This window comes from Raphanus sativus, chromosome 7 (genome assembly GCF_000801105.2).
Source record: "Raphanus sativus cultivar WK10039 chromosome 7, ASM80110v3, whole genome shotgun sequence".
Taxonomy (NCBI): domain Eukaryota; kingdom Viridiplantae; phylum Streptophyta; class Magnoliopsida; order Brassicales; family Brassicaceae; genus Raphanus; species Raphanus sativus.
Window position 1 is genome coordinate 22,413,927 of NC_079517.1, and position 16,662 is coordinate 22,430,588.

The 16,662-nt window shown below is 30.2% G+C and overlaps 1 long non-coding RNA gene across 1 annotated transcript; it reads left to right on the forward strand.

The window, feature by feature from the left end:
* Window positions 1-9,819: 9,819 nt before the first annotated feature.
* On the forward strand, window positions 9,820-11,446 carry LOC130497626 (uncharacterized). Its single transcript, XR_008936625.1, has 4 exons — window positions 9,820-10,113; window positions 10,264-10,458; window positions 10,796-10,826; window positions 11,127-11,446. It is a non-coding gene; the product is annotated as an uncharacterized LOC130497626 (long non-coding RNA).
* Window positions 11,447-16,662: the final 5,216 nt, after the last annotated feature.

Sequence of the window (16,662 nt, forward strand, 5' to 3'; positions counted from 1 at the left end):
TTAATGTTGTAATATCACTATTATTAGCCCATATAGCTCATCTTTTAAATATATTCAATTAGTTAATTTTTTTTATAATAAATTACACTAGTTGCATAATTTGAATCCCAAGAGTATTTACTTCACGATTTTAAATGTAATTTACCATGTTTGTAATTTGTTAATTTTATTATTAATAACTTATTTTATTTTCATTGCGGATTACTTGCGCAACTTGATATCATATTTATTGCTTTGTTTAAATAATTTACTTTTAGTTAATTCGGTTTTAATAAATTACCTTATATTGAATAAAGATTACTTGGGCAAGTTGATATCATATTTACTGCAGACTAATTTATGACAATATAATAAGTATCTTAATGTTGTAAGATCACTATTATTAGCCCAAATAACCCATCTTTTAAATATTTTCAATTAGTTAATTTTTTTATAATAAATTACACCGGTTTCATAATTTGAATCCCAAAAGTATATGATTCACGATTTTAAATGTAATTGACTATGTTTGTAATTTGTAATTTTTTTAATTAATAACTTACCTTATTTTCATTGCGCATTACTCAACTTCGTATCATATTTATTGTTTGGTTTAACTAATTTACCTTTAGTTAATTCGGTTTTAGTAATTTACCTTATATTGAATACGAATTACTTGGGCAAGTTGATATAATATTTATTGCAGGCCAATTTATGACAATATAATAGGTATCTTAATGTTGTAAGATCACTATTATTAGCCCATTTAGCTCATCTTTTAAATATTTTCAATTAGTTAATTTTTTCTATAATAAATTACACTTGTTGCATAATTTGAATCCCAAAATTATTTACTTCACAATTTTAAATGTAATTTAACATGTTTATAATTAGTTAATTTTTTATTAATAACTTACCTTGTTTTCATTGCCGATTACTTGCGCAACTTGGTATCATATTTATTGCTTTGTTTAAATAATTTAATAACTTACCTTATATTGAATACATATTACTTGGGCAAGTTGATATCATATTTACTGCAAATCAATTTATGACAATATAATAGGTATCTTAATGTTGTAAGATCACTATTATTAGCCCATATAGCCCATCATTTAAATATTTCAGTTAGTTATTTTTTTATAATAAATTACAATTGTTGCATAATTTGAATCCCAAGAGTATTTACTTCACGATTTTAAATGTAATTTATCATGTTTGTAATTTGTTAATTTTTTTATTAATAACTTACCTTATTTTCATTGCGGATTACTTGCGCAACTTAGTATCATATTTATTGCTTTGTTTAAATAACTTACCTTTAGTTAATTCGGTTTTAATAACTTACCTTATATTGAATATAGATTAATTGGGCAAGTTAATATCATATTTACTGCATACCAATTTATGACAATATAATTTTAATATATTTCTTTAAAATATTTTATTATTTATTATGAAAAATCTCTCTATATATTAAAAGAGAAGTCACTTTGCCAGATGGCACTCATACAGAGCTTCTGAGAAAAATTCTTTTAATCTTATTGGTTGATTCTTTAGAATTTTTTTTTAATTTTAATCATCGACAACACTAAAAAGGAAAGTAACACTAAATACTAACCTTATTATATATTACTTTCGCAAGAATATTAATTAGTACATGTATTAATAAGTTTCCTTATTACAAATATGGTAAATCATTCACTCTTGCTATCATATTGATTACATTGCTTAAACTATTTGTATCTAACTAGGTTGTTTGTTTTTATTAACTTACCTTAGTAATATATTGATTACTTGCGCAAGTTAAAATCATATCATATGCATATCATTTTATGACAATACAAATAGAATATTTTTCCTTAAACGATTTCGTTATGCAAATTAAATATATAATTTTAATTATTCTATTACAAAAATAATTAATATATAATTAAAATATTATTAAAATCTAATTAAAATAATTATTTTATTAAAATTTAATCTGCGGGTCCCGCGGATTACCCGCAAATCTGGACGGGGCGGGTGCGGGTATTTTAATCTTTCATTGCGGATCATGCGGGTCGAAATTATGAGTCAAAAAGCTAGGTGATCCGCGGGTTGACAGGACGGGCGGGGCGGGTCGACCCGCAGACCCAGCTCTATCCGCACAGGGTACAGGCCGGTCACCTATAAAATCTGTTACTTCTGAAACTTTGTACTATTTAGTCCATAATTTGAATCTGTACAATGCTCGCACAGGGTGCGGGCCGGTCACCGTTGACTAATATAACAAAGTGCAAGATGCTGTAAAAAATAAAACTTATTTATATGACAAAATATGAAAACTAACTCGTAGTTGTTTCTGGTGTTGAGATTGATGCAGTCGGACTTGATGCAACATCTGCAAACATAATTTAGAAAAACAATAAATATATGAATTCATTCAAAACTTAACCAGACAAATAATTAAAGGGCTAAAAGAATCAAAGAGTACTACCACAATGAGGATTAATGGGAATATTGCAAATAGAAGGCATGGCAAGAGCTTTTCTATTAATTAACTCAAATCCCATGTCACGGCTGCTCTCCAATGCTATGCACAGAAAATTAGGATTATATTCAAGAACTATTTTAACACCATCACAGCACGATTTAGTTGGACTTAGATCCGTTGATCCGACTGTCAAGAAGGAAAGACAATCGAACATGCTGTAAATTACAGTAGAACAGTCATTGTTTGATGCTTTAGAATCCTCAGATGATGGAGATAACAGAGATGCACTTGACGGTGATACAATAGGTGACTCTAACAACACAAGTGCGTCTGATGGTGATACCAAATGTGACTCTGAAACCACATGTGCATCTGACGGTGATACTAAAGGTGATTCTGAAACCAAAGGTGCCTCTGACGGCGACAAAAGCTCAGCTGCAACATACGAGAATAGTAGTAATACAGTAAATAGAACAAACAATTGCTTCATTTTTTCTTCTCTTTGGAGTATTCGCTTGAAATGTTTTTTGGGAAGAGTTTAACAAGAACTAAAGAATCTGACGTCTATATATTAATACCGATTTTGGAACTAGTTACATCTCATTCATTTTTAATATAGTTATGGAAGTTAAGATTTTTCTTTGATTTGGTATTATCTGTAGTTACTAAAGTAAATTTTCTGCATTAGATAACTTTTAAAATTCAATTTATTTTATTTAGATGCAATAATTTAAGTTATAATTTTTTATATTTATCAATTATTAAAAACTAAAAAAAAATCATTTATTTTTCATTGTTTTTCTCCCTTATCAGCCCCATCAAAACTTTTTACTATTAGACATAGGTCTAAGTGGATGTATTCAATTTAACATTTGATATGATTGATTTCTAATAAGGTTTTAGATGATGATTTTTTTTTGCAAATTTGATTCAAAACTCAAAGTCAACCCTAAAATTAACCCATGATTTTTTGAATTTTTTTTCTGCCATATTCACCCTACAAGTTCACATCATTTACGAAAATGTCATTAGCTTTTTTTTATTTTTTTTCGAAAATAACATTTTTACTCTCTCAACTTCATCATCTTCAAATATTTACAAGATTACCATCGCCATCAGTACACCAACCACCATGAACAACTAATTTAAAGCTCTTAATGCACCTCAAATTGATTTACACTTATTATTTCTCAATTCTTATGAACTAAAAACAACACCTCTTTTACTTTCTCACCATATTCATCCCAAAAGACCCAAGATTTTGATTCTAAATTTTTTATGGTTCATAGAGCCATTGAAGCTTACAATTCTTGGTGGGTCACTTTTGTTTGAGATTATGGGTGCTTGGAGAAGACTTTTGTGTGCTAAACAAGTTATCTCACTCGTTAAAACTATGAAATTGAGTTTTTTTTTTCAGATCTGTTCGTCCAGACGACTTACCTTAAAAAAAATATAAATTTTTTTTGATATCTCAATTGCAAAACTAACCTAAGTCGTCTAGAAAATTAAAATATTATTTTTAAATTTTCTACTGGACGACTTGCAAGTAAGTCGTCCTAGAAAAGTCAAATTTCTTACACATTCCGGTCAAATGCAAAACTAACCCGTTTTCCCTAGACGACTTACATATAAGTCGTCTCAAGTTTTTTTTTGTTTATCAAACAAAGTTGGACGACTTACATGTAAGTCGTCTAGGTTAAAAATCAATTGCAAAACTAACCTAAATTTACGACTTCCTAGAAGTTGTCCAGACGACCTCCAATGTTTAATAAACTTTTATTTTCTCTAAACCTATAAAACAATTTTAATATTTCTTCCTAATTCATGTATATTAGTCAATATTAGAGCTACTGAATGAATATAACTTAATTGGTGATATTTATGAGGTTACCAATTTTCATGTTAATTAAAGTTTTTAACTGATCCAAGAAGACTTCCACGGAAGTCTTCTATGCTAGTTTTTAACTCTTCTACACTAGGTTTTAAGTCTTCTACTTTTGAGAAGCTCTGTATGAGTGTCATGTGGCAAATGTACTTCTCTTTTAATATATAGAAGGATTTAAAGTTAGATTCAGTAAAATATTAACTTATAAATCACATATATATATATATATATATGGTTAGTATAACTATAACCACTATTCGTAAACTAACGTATGGTTAGTAAAATTCGGAAAGCTCCTATCTTTTTATTTTCCATAGAATATTCCCAATATGTATAATATAGTTAGTTTTTAACCGTCAATTTACCTAATTTATAGCTACCGTATAAATTTATAAGATTGCAATCTTTCATTTCCTAAAATAAAATAAAAATATAAAAGCAAATGATTGAATATTATTATAGGAATACCAAAACATAAACATGTAGTCTTATTGTATTTCATTGAATTAAGAATTAGTTACAGAAAAATCAAAAGTAAAGGCAAATGATTGATTTTCTTTTTTGTTTTTTATAACCACGGGGATCCCAGCGACCAATGTCAACCGAATCCAATGAGTCCCGCATCAACCATATATTCTTAACATTTAATTTTTTTTTGATAAACAGTGGAAACCAAAATACGGGTTCGTCGTATCGGGGACAAGCCCACTGATTTAAATGATCAAATATTTTAATACTAATAACAAAACATATTATTTATCAATTAAATTATATATTCTTAGACAAACCATATATGATTTACATTTATTAATAGATTAATCGATAATAGGAAAATTTAAAAGTACTTTCAATAATAATGTACATGAATTTAAGAAAAAATATTTAAAATCTAAAAAATTATCTAAAACTAATTAAGTATTTTAGTTAAATATTCTATACAAAAAAATATATAAGTAATAAATGTTTTATAGATAATTGGCCTCTATACCATCATTCCTTACCGTAATTTGCAGTCTACCCTCCTCTTTCTCTTCACTGATTTCGTTCCGATTTTACCCCTATCGCAATAGACTCAACCCTCATATAGGGAGTCAGAGGGTCAGGGAGTCAGAGAGTCAGGGAATCAGGTGTATAAGTCAAGTTGCATGTGTACATAAAATAAAGTAAATTGTGTAAATTGATGCTTCATCTTTATTCCTTCTTCTTGTGCTTGTTGAAAATAACATTGTGTTTTAAAAATTAAAGAACCAAATATAATTTTTATTTTCTTCGTAACCCAAATAAAAGATTTCTTATTCTAGCAGAAAATAATTCATTGATTTAAAAATTTATGAATTTCATTTTGAAGTTTGTACTCTTTCAGTACACAACAAAATGTATTGCATATATAAATTAATATTTTTTCTATATGCATTTTTTATTTGTGTCTTGTATTTACAAAGGACGTTTGTACATGGAATTGGCCATATTCCATCTTCTTATTTAACAGATTTATTCAAAATTATTTTTGTTCTTTTTGATTTGCAAGATGAAGAAATGTGGGTGTCTATGAGAATATTCACATCAAAGAACTAAGCCACTGAAGAATAGAGTCAACTAGTACCCCAATTACAAAAATCAAGTTCTTTTTGCGCACATAAATCATATGATAAGCTTTTGCTAAGTTTTTTTATCACTTTGGTTGAATATTGTAGCTACTTATTTTTTCCAGTTAACATATGTATTTATATGCTACTATTATTATTAACACTCTAACTTATTTTATAACATACTAAATTCTTTTTATTTTGCTCGTTAAATTTAATATTAGTTAGTTAACTTTATGTTTAGCAGTTAAATAACGTGTTAGACCAAAAATAATATTGAATTATATAGTATATTGTTAAGTTACTGACTTGTTTAATGCGTTATAAATCAACATAACTCGATAATAACATTTGTAACATGTTAAGAGTTTGTTAACTCGCTAACAAATTATGTAACATGTTAAAAAATTTGGTAACTCGCTAATAAATTTTGTAAAAGTGATGATGGTCAAATTTATTTATGAGTTCTAGTGTGGTTCTTTAAAAATAAAAAAAAAATTGTAGTTCATCATGTTTTCATTTTTTTCATAATTTCACTACCATATGTTTAGCTTTTCATCAAATGCTACAAAGTTTAAGGAAAAATCAAATCTCCATCTCAAACTAAAATGATATTATGAACAAAAAGAGAAAATGCAGTGTTTTACAGACAAAAAAAAATATAGGAAGAAAAAAAATGTAAACAAAAAGAAGAAATAAACCGGTGGTGGTGGCCTAGTGGCGCTTGAGGGAATTGAGAAACCCAATAAGGCGAACCCGGGTTCAAACCCCACCGGCCACACGGATATGAGTTATTGCTTTCGACTCATTTGAATGCCCAGGAGAGAGTCTATCTGTGGGCTGTACCTCCACCCGGGGTTAGGCTTGTGTCATTATTGACCCGGGTTTAACCCTTTTTTTAGCAAAAAAAAAAAGAAGAAATAAAAATTTGAAGAAAGATAATATCAGAACAAGGAAAAGAATGCAGAGGCAAGAGAGAGGAAAGAGATTGCCGGATGAAGGAATCAATATTAGGATAAGAGAGTTAGTGACAGAGAAGAGATTATGGGCATTTGGGGCAATCCAAGGCATAAATGGTAATATGGTATAGCATTTTGCCTGTGTTAAATCATGTATAGACTCCTAATTTTGACTTTGATTAGGGGTATTGAGCAAATTTTCCCAATATTTTATAGTGTTGTTTAATGTTTCATGCATATTTTATATAATTACTTGCCAATGCAAAAATGATACTAATATATATAAACAAACGACTAACGTAATTGACTATTCAAAATAAGAAATTACTGCATATGAGCAAGAAATTAGTTTTGTGTAGATATCCCCTAGACATTATTTGCGAAGTGATTTACCACATGTCTTCTCTACAATCGTTTTCACAAAAAAAAATGTGACGTGTCTATTAAGATTGATGACATGTCATATGGTTAAATATGACATGGACAATTACATTTAATGCTGAAATATATTTTTGGAAATCTTTGTTAAATATGGCAATAACTCATATATTACGTATAATATTGATTTATATTTTTGTAAACTTTGTAGAAAATGGTAATAACTCATAAATCATCACTAAAATAAATATATTCAAATATGACATTTAGAATTTCGAAATATTATATAAGTTTACTTTTATAATTATAAAATTTTTATTATCTAAAAGTTTCTAAATTTTCTAAATTAAAAAAAAATTAAATCGTAATATCATTAGTTTCTTTTAGATATCTACAAATTATTGTAACTATACAATTTTATATGATTTTTATTAATTTAGTACAAGTTGATTTAATACATTTAACCAAATGAAATAAATAATTTTTTTTATCTAAGATTTTAACTTTATATATATACATATATATTCTTAAATATAATTTAAAAAAAATATTTTCTCTTAATTTTATGCTTAATTAATGATATTTATATTAATTATTGATAAAAATAATAAAATATATAATATTAATAAATTACATTTGAAAATATAAAATTTAACTTTCGAAATTCTTTCTTCTTTATTTTATTACAATATATATAGTAATATATATAACTATAGATGTACATGTAGTAAATTCATCACTACACATAGTGCAGGAAAACACCTAAATTAATAATTGTGACATGGCTACTAAAATTGTTGACATGTTTTAAAGATTAATATGACATGGAAAATTATATTTAATGTTAATTTATATTTTTGGTAAAATTTTTTAAATATGATAATAACTCATATATTACATTTATTGTCGATTTATATTTTTGGACTTTTTTAAAATATGGTAATAACTCATAAATCATCATTAAAATAAATATATTAAATTATGGCATTTCAAATTTCGGATTATCATTTAAATTAAAAATATTTCAAAAATATATACATATTTTTAGAAAATTATAAAAAATCTTAAAATCAAATTAAATCGTAAAATCATTAGTTTCTTATATATATCTACAGATTTTATAAATATTTTTAATTTTAATTTTTGACAATAAAGCAATTTTACATATTGTTTAATATATTTAATTAAAATAAATAGATAGAAAAATCTACCTAAGATTATAATTTTAAATATATACATGCACATTCTTAAATATAATTCAAAATAAATAAAATTGTTTTTATCTTAATTTTAAAGTTCAGTTAAATCAAATTTGTATTAAACTATTTATAAGAAAAAGAAAATTTATAATATTAATAAAATAATTTAGACATTTTTCTATAAGATAATGATATTTCTAGAATATAAAAGATTGATTATACATAAACATATATAAATTATCTATCAAATTTTAAAATATAGACTTATATATTTTATCAAAAACATATATAAATTATACATAATATATTTATGAACCTAAGGTAAACTAAAAATAATGTAATTAGCAAAATCGTTTTATTTTAATCTAATTATAACCAAAACATTATGATTAAAAAATGATATAGCCCAATATACCAAATGCAAGTAATGATATCAATCAAAATATGAACAACTAAATCAACCAATTATTATGACGTATCTATTTTGCATATATTCATATACGTGAATAAATTTTCAATATTTTACAAGTTATGTTTATTAATGAATATCTGACTTACTTTTTTCTATTTTCTAAAATAAGATATATCAAATTATACAAAATTTTATGAAATATATTTACAAATATAAGAGGATAAACTGAATTACCTACTAATACGATAATTTTAACCTAATGAGAAAAATTATCATTAATTTAACCGTCTATATACAACTCAAAAAAAAAAGTTGAAATAATACAAAATATCATACTTAAAACATAAAGATATTTAATACAATTTTTTATACATACAAATAAAAGATTACTTAAAACATATAAACAAATAAAGTAAAGTACTTATTTGTAAATATTTATTCCCGTGCATGAGCACGGGAGAATCACCTAGTGTCATATTAAATAAATATATAATAGAGTGTGTTATAAATATATATACTACCAAAACTATATTAAAAGGTATTGATTTTTATTAGAGCAAAACATGTATTTGTTTTAACAATATAAGTGACAAGGGTTTAATACCAATTGAAATGTATTTGTCTAATCATGTATTTTTTTTTAAAAAAATCAAATAAAATAAAATATGACTTTATATATAGATTTAAATCAAAATGTTTGAAATATAATTTAATAAAACTTAAAATTATATTTAAATTTTTTAATATTTACATTTTAATGTTTAATATATCAAAATATTAAATAGAAGTCCTGAGAACACGAAAAAATCTCATATATTAGAAGTTTCAGATGCTAAATGCAAAACATATCAACATCAAAACTAAATAACATATTAATCTAAATACAACATGAACAAAAACAATCAAGGTGATAGGCATTTTCAAAAGTTAGAAATATGAACAAAACAAAAATCTCCGCGCGGACGCGCGATTCAAACTAACCCGGCTACTCTTCTCTCTCGTATCCCATAGAAAAAAAAGAATGAAGAAGAAAGCGGTTGGTTGCAAAACTTCTGACCGGATTCTTTGAGTTTTGCTCAGAGAAAAAAGAAGCGAGAGTTTGGATTCCGTCCTACGAAGAGGAAATCGTTGGTTACTATCTCCATCACAAAATTTTGAGAAGCAATATAATCTCGTCGATGGAGTCAACACTCAACAGAGAGATCAACATCTGCAGCTTAGATCCTTGGGATTTTCCTTGTAAGTTTCCATCTTTTTCCAATTTATGGTTTTTTTTATTTTCTCTGTGACGGCTTTGGTTCCTGATTTAGGGTTTATGTTCCTTGTCTATGTGTCTGTTCAATCGAAAATCGAATCCAAAGATATTGTTTGGTATTTCTTGTCCCGTAGAGAAATCAAGTACGGAAACGGGAATCACCAAAACAGGAGCAAGGATTAGTGAAGACATTTGTCTGGATTTTGAGGTTGTATTGGTCATAAAAGAGTTTTGGTGTTCTTGAGGGAGTCAAGCGACATCTCCTCTAACCAAATCAAATCAGAGTGGGTGATGCACGAACTTCACTACACCCTCTTGCCTAAAAATAGGTATTCTCTTCTTTAATGATCCTCAGTCCTCATGTTTGTTGAATGAAACTGTTTGTTGGTCTGTATTGTTTCTAGACTGTATCTCTCTGGTTTATGCTCTGATTCACATAGTTTACAATATGACTTGCTTTTGGATTGGTTGTTCGTGTCAATAGGTGATGTGTTAATTACCCAGTTATGTTTTAAATCATATATTGCGTTGTTTTGTTTCAATATATATGATGTTGCGAAGGTATGTATGTATCGACAAAACAAAGTTGTAGTTTTAAATCTCTGTCTGACTTAGCTTTTGACGCTGATAAATCTGATGTGCTTTGTTACTGGATGTTTTGTACAGAGGACCTATAGCCAGTAGGGCAAGCTCTGTGGTTAGTAATTCTCTTTCTTTGCTCCTCTTTAACTTTGTCTCTGCTTGAGCTTTGGCGAGATGAATTGTTAGAATCTGGATATGATATTAGTGTTGTATTGCTATAGTTTCCTTGTTGATACTCTATTTGAATCAAATATATTAAATTTTGTGTATCATTTACTAAATGGATGTGCCCTGTTTGTGTATCATTTACTAAATGTTGTAAGATTACTGAAGTGAGATGTTTTACTTTCGCTTTCACTGAGATTGATAATAATATCATGTCTCTAACTTCAATATCATCGACTTTGACTTTCAGGTGGATGTCCAGTGATGAAATGAAAAAATGGTTATCCACGAGATGGTTCCACGTCCACGAGTTCAAGATCTAAAATAAAAAGAAAAAAACTGAAGAAAAGTCAAAAGAGAAATAAAAAAAAAAGTAATTGATGGAAGAGGGAAAAAGGAAGATTTTTTTATTGTTTTGTACTTTGTCTAAATGTATGAAAAAAAAAGTGGATGACAAAAAAAAAGAACTAGTCTAAGTGTAACTTAAATTTTGGATGTTTGATGTTTGTTGTTTAGAACATCTTGGTTTAGAATATTAGTTATTAGTATGTAGAAAAAAATATTTGGTAATTTAGTTTTCCAGGTATTACTAAAAAAAACTAATTCTTTAAAACAATGTATAAAACTTAAATCATATTGAGCACATTTTAAAAGAATTATTAAAAGAATTCAGAAATTTAAAACGTAAATTCGTTATATACTTGTGTAAATAAGACCCCTGAAACATGTAAAACATATTTAAAAGGTGTAAAATATATTTAAATACATGTTTGAAAAAGTACTTATAAAATATTATATTTATACTTAGTAATACTCAAGAGAGAAATTTACTTCTTAGGTCATTTTTCTACTTGTTAATATCAAGTAAGTCACTTTCTTCTACAAAGACATTTTCTTTAACAATATAGCTGATTCTTAACTAATTTAGGGGGTGTTATTGGATTGTTAATTTACAAAGAGTTATATAGATTTATAAGTTTTGATAATTCTAGTGTTATTCATTTACAACTTCTCAAAAATATGTTGAAGTATGGTGTTATTGGTTTATAAATTTGTAATAAGTAGTTAAAAGTTTATAAAAATCTAGAGTTATTGGATTCATTATTTTACATAGTCATTACAAGTCTTGTGTTATTCAAAAGAAATGAAAGTTAACTGATTATGTCATATTTTGAAGTCTGTCGTTATTGGATTATTGATTTGCCAAACTTTTCTTCATAAAATCTGTTTATCAAAGTATTGCAAGTTGATCAAGATTTCCAAAGTCTTTTTTTTAACAAAACACAAATCTGTAATTGTAGCACGTCTATTTCACTAGCCGCCGAAAAATTGTAAAACACCACTTCCTTTTTCCCTCACCCACTCACCCCCACCGTAACGTGTAGACAAATATATGATCTAATTAGTGAAACCACCATTTTTGAGAGAAAGAGGTTATAAATATCACCACAAGATTCTCTGGCACAAACAAAAGTCTCCTCATAATGAAATATAATCTGGGACGAAGGCCAACAACATTGAATGACACCAAATATTTCATAATTCATCTTAGAAATTCACAAGTTTCAACGATAAAACAATTTGAAAACCAGTAATGATCAAATTGACATAAACATACAAAATGTAGTTTCAGAAAGTTCATATAAAAAATTTGACGATGGCATAAAGATTTTGGATAACAACACAATATTGCAGTACTTAAAAATAAAAAATCTACAAAAGTTTATAGTTATCCTCAATTAATAAATATATAACAATCTACAAAACTCTTTAACTAATTTTATAAAAGTCTAAAAATCAGCAAAACTCTTTTTAAATTCAGGAAACTGTTTAATTTTAAAACTCATCAAAACTCTTTGTAAATTCACTATTTAATAACACCCCCTTAGTTCCAAACAAAAAGCATAGTTTCCTAACTAAACAACACAAGTGGCGGGATTTATTCTCAGCCATTGATTGTATATGCCATTTCAACGGTCTGGATTCACAGTCACAAATCTTGACAAGATAGATATCTATCTTAAATTACGATCTTTGGATCAATTCTTTTCCTTTTCACATTAATGTTCCAGATTAAAAAAAAAATTGTTTTCCTTCTTAAAATACAGGGTACAAAGCAGAGTAATGGGTGGCTTCCTGATGGCTATCAAAAAGAGGAAAGTAGATTCTCATCAAATCCATTGCATTAGCACTACCGACATATGTAATATCTTAGCCTATTTCTCCCTTTGGACATATGTTAGAAACTTGCGAGTACCATTGCAAAAAAAATTTTGTGTTCTAACCCACCAAAGAAAGGAAGTCATTCGAAAAAATGGGAGAAGCTCTGTTTACCCCGAGAAGAGAGGGTTATTTGCTTTAGGATGATCCATGAGATTAATCTGGCACACTTACCAAAACAGTTGTGGAGGTTATTTCACTATCCTGACTCTCTGCTGGCTCTGGTTTTGCATGGAATGAAGAAGGAATGGCCAACGAAAAAAAGTTATTGAAGACTCAAGGCAGATAGAAGAAAATATGCTCTGTAGGTTTGAAAATGAAGCTGGTTCGTACGTACTTGATCCACAAGTGACCAAGCTGACCTAACTTACATTACAAAGCAAGAAAGGAGTGGGAATGCCAAATGAGACTTTGCAGCCTCTCTTTTCTTTTTTTTTTTGTTCAACTGCTAATTCATTAATAAGAAAACATAATCTGGGCTTTTAGACCCTAGAGTTTACAACAAGAAAAGACTGAAGTTGGGCTTTCGCCAGATGGTCTGCAGGCCCATGTGCCCGACGGGAAATGAAAACAACATTACAGGAAGTAAACGGGGAAGAAGGGGAGAAGACAAGAGAGTCGATGTCAGATAGCAATCCGAAGAGTTCCATCGTCGATGATCTCTTGTTGATAGCTTGGGAGAGCACTTGTGAGTCTGTGCGAAGACAGATATGAGAGAGATTGAGAGAGGCCGCATGCAGTAAGGCTTCTCGTATCGCTAGGGCTTCAGCCATACAAGGAGATGAGACCCGATCTTGAGCAGAGGAAGCGCGAGCGATCTCTGAGTTGGTTGCATCGGTGAAGATCCAGGCGAGGCCGGCTGCGTTGTGTTCCGATTTCCAAGCTGCATCAGAGTTGCAAAAGATGATCTCTGATCGTGGGGGCGTTGAGCGAGGGAAATCAATCGTTTGGGAGGCGATAGGGATAGTAGGGGCAGTAGTGCCAGCAAGGGCAGCAGGAGTAGCAATAGGGCGTCTAGGTTGGGCAGTCTCCCATTCTTTCATGGCGCAAACAGCCTGAGTGATAATTTCCTGGGGAGATGTAGTTCTAGATTCGAAGATAAGCTTATTCCTCGAGCTCCATAGATACCAGCAGATCCAGGGAAAGACGTTCCCGATGATCCCATAAGGTGGTAGAGCTTTCCATTGATAAGACGCTTGGAGGGTGTTTGCAATCGTCGCTTCAGATGACGGAGAGAGGATCGTGGTCCAGGGGCCTAGGTTCCACACTTCCTGCGCAAAACTGCAGTGGAAGAAGAGGTGCTCCTGAGTCTCCATACCTCCGCAGCGAGGACATAAAGAGTTGGTAAGTACTCCACGTTTTTGTAGATTGTCTCCTGTAGGAATTTCTCTGTGTAGAACTTTCCATAAGAAAAGTTTCAATTTTGGCAGGAGTGGAGGATTCCAAAGATACTTCTTCCAGTTCCAATTCTCCAAACCGAGGCGTATCACTGAAGTGGAGTTAACTGCAGATGATGCGAAATATCTGGACTTCACTGTGTAGGAGCCTGATTTGTTGAGAGGCCAGACGTAGGCATCGTAGGCACCGAGGAGACTTGGTCTGATAGCGAGTATATGATTGGTAAGTTCCGGCATCAGATTCCCAATTCTCACTATGTTCCATTCCTTGGTTTCTCGTGAAAGAATATCTGAGACCATGAGATCCTTATCTTGCAGGAGGATGGGGTCGTACGGCTTGAGACCAGACTCCGGGTGTATCCAAGAATCAGTCCAAAGATTGGTGGACTCGCCATCACCAATAGTCTTCCCAAGATGTTGGAGTAGAAGATATCTACCATGTAATATCCCTCTCCAACCATGGGAGATAGTCGAAGATAGTGTGATCTTAAGGAAGGACGTTTTGTGGCAGTATTTTCCTAGTACGATTCTGGAGAAGAGGCAGTCAGGAGCTGTAAGCAATCGCCAGGCTATCTTAGCAAGAAGTGCTTGATTAAAGGCTTGTACATCTCGGAAGCCGAGTCCTCCTTCGCTTTTTGGTAGAGTGAGAGTATCACGATACCCAGCAGATCTTTTTCTCGCCAGGTTTGTCATCCCACCAGAATCTTGTAAGTTCTGATTGGATTCGCTTGCATAGGCTGACCGGTAGTAGAAAACAGGTCATAGCAAAGGTAGGTATGGCAGAGAGGACCGACTGCAGCATTGTGGCTTTACCTGCGGAGGAAAGGAACTGTGTCGACCAGCAAATGGATTTCACTCCGTGGAGACCACACCCATACCTGTCACATTCTCTCCAACTCTGAATATGTCATCCTTGGTCTCTACTAAATGACTCAGTTTATATTAAAGATAGAAGATCACATGTGCATAAGAAAGTGTAGCTGACCTGTCACTATCATCAATTTGCCTATTTAAAGGCTGGTTGTAACCTAAGGCAAACTAAGAGAGAGGTAAGTCTCTCCTTCACCAATTCTCCTATTATCTGGTTCATGTACTCTCTCAAGTCTCTTACTCTCTGGTCACACGACCTCATACTCAACCGATCTCTCAATCTCACTAAACTCTCCATAATCTCTCATACTCTCAAATACTCTCATTCTTGGTTACATATAATCTCTGTTACTCATTCTCTGTTTTCACTTATTCAAACACTCAAGTCTCATCATCCTCACCTCATTTACTCTATATTCTCACATTAATATGTATGGACTAGCTTATCAGCCGCAAGGAAATTGCCGTCATTAGGGACTAGACAGAAGATCCATAAAGGGTATTAGGTAAAGGCATGCGAGGATCTTTGGATTCCAACTTCACATGCACGACCGGTCAGGCATAATGCTCCGGTTATCCATCCCAGAATGATAGTTAGCAATTTTATTAGAGATGATCCAAAGAAATGGGATGTAGAAATGCTTGAAATTTTTGTTGTACCAGAAGAACTATCATTGATTCATAGCTTAACTATAATATGAACTTCACATTGAAAAACTTATTGCTGGATCTTTATAAAGAATAGTCAGTATACTGTTAAGTCAAAACACGTGAATGTTAGACATATCTTAAAGTTCGAAGAAGATTTTGTTTATTTGGAGCCTAGTATAACAAAGTTTTAATCTTTGATTGAATTTGACCAAAAAAAGCTTTGATTGAATAATAAATGCATCTCTAAAGATGCTTCATCTTATATGGTAACTAGTCACATAACATGTGGCTGTCACAAGAAATTTGATACGTCGTCATATGCAATGTGATAAAACTTGTCCTAAATTTTGGGAACCTTATAAGTTGGTGACTCATGCTATGTTTTAATGTCCCTTTGCTTTGAAAGCATGAGCCTTATCAGCTGTACTTTCCATGTTTCCAACATATACACCAATATGGGTTATATCTTTTGGCAGAAAACAGTTTGAAGATCCAGAACTGGATATAGACTTTTATTTGTGGATAATTTTGGAACTTTCCAAAGTAATGATAAAATATTCAGAGAGAATGACATGGACCCACTTGAACTAATCAGATATGCCGAAGGAGAATTTCATGCTTGGTTCACGGTGAATGCATGAGATGATA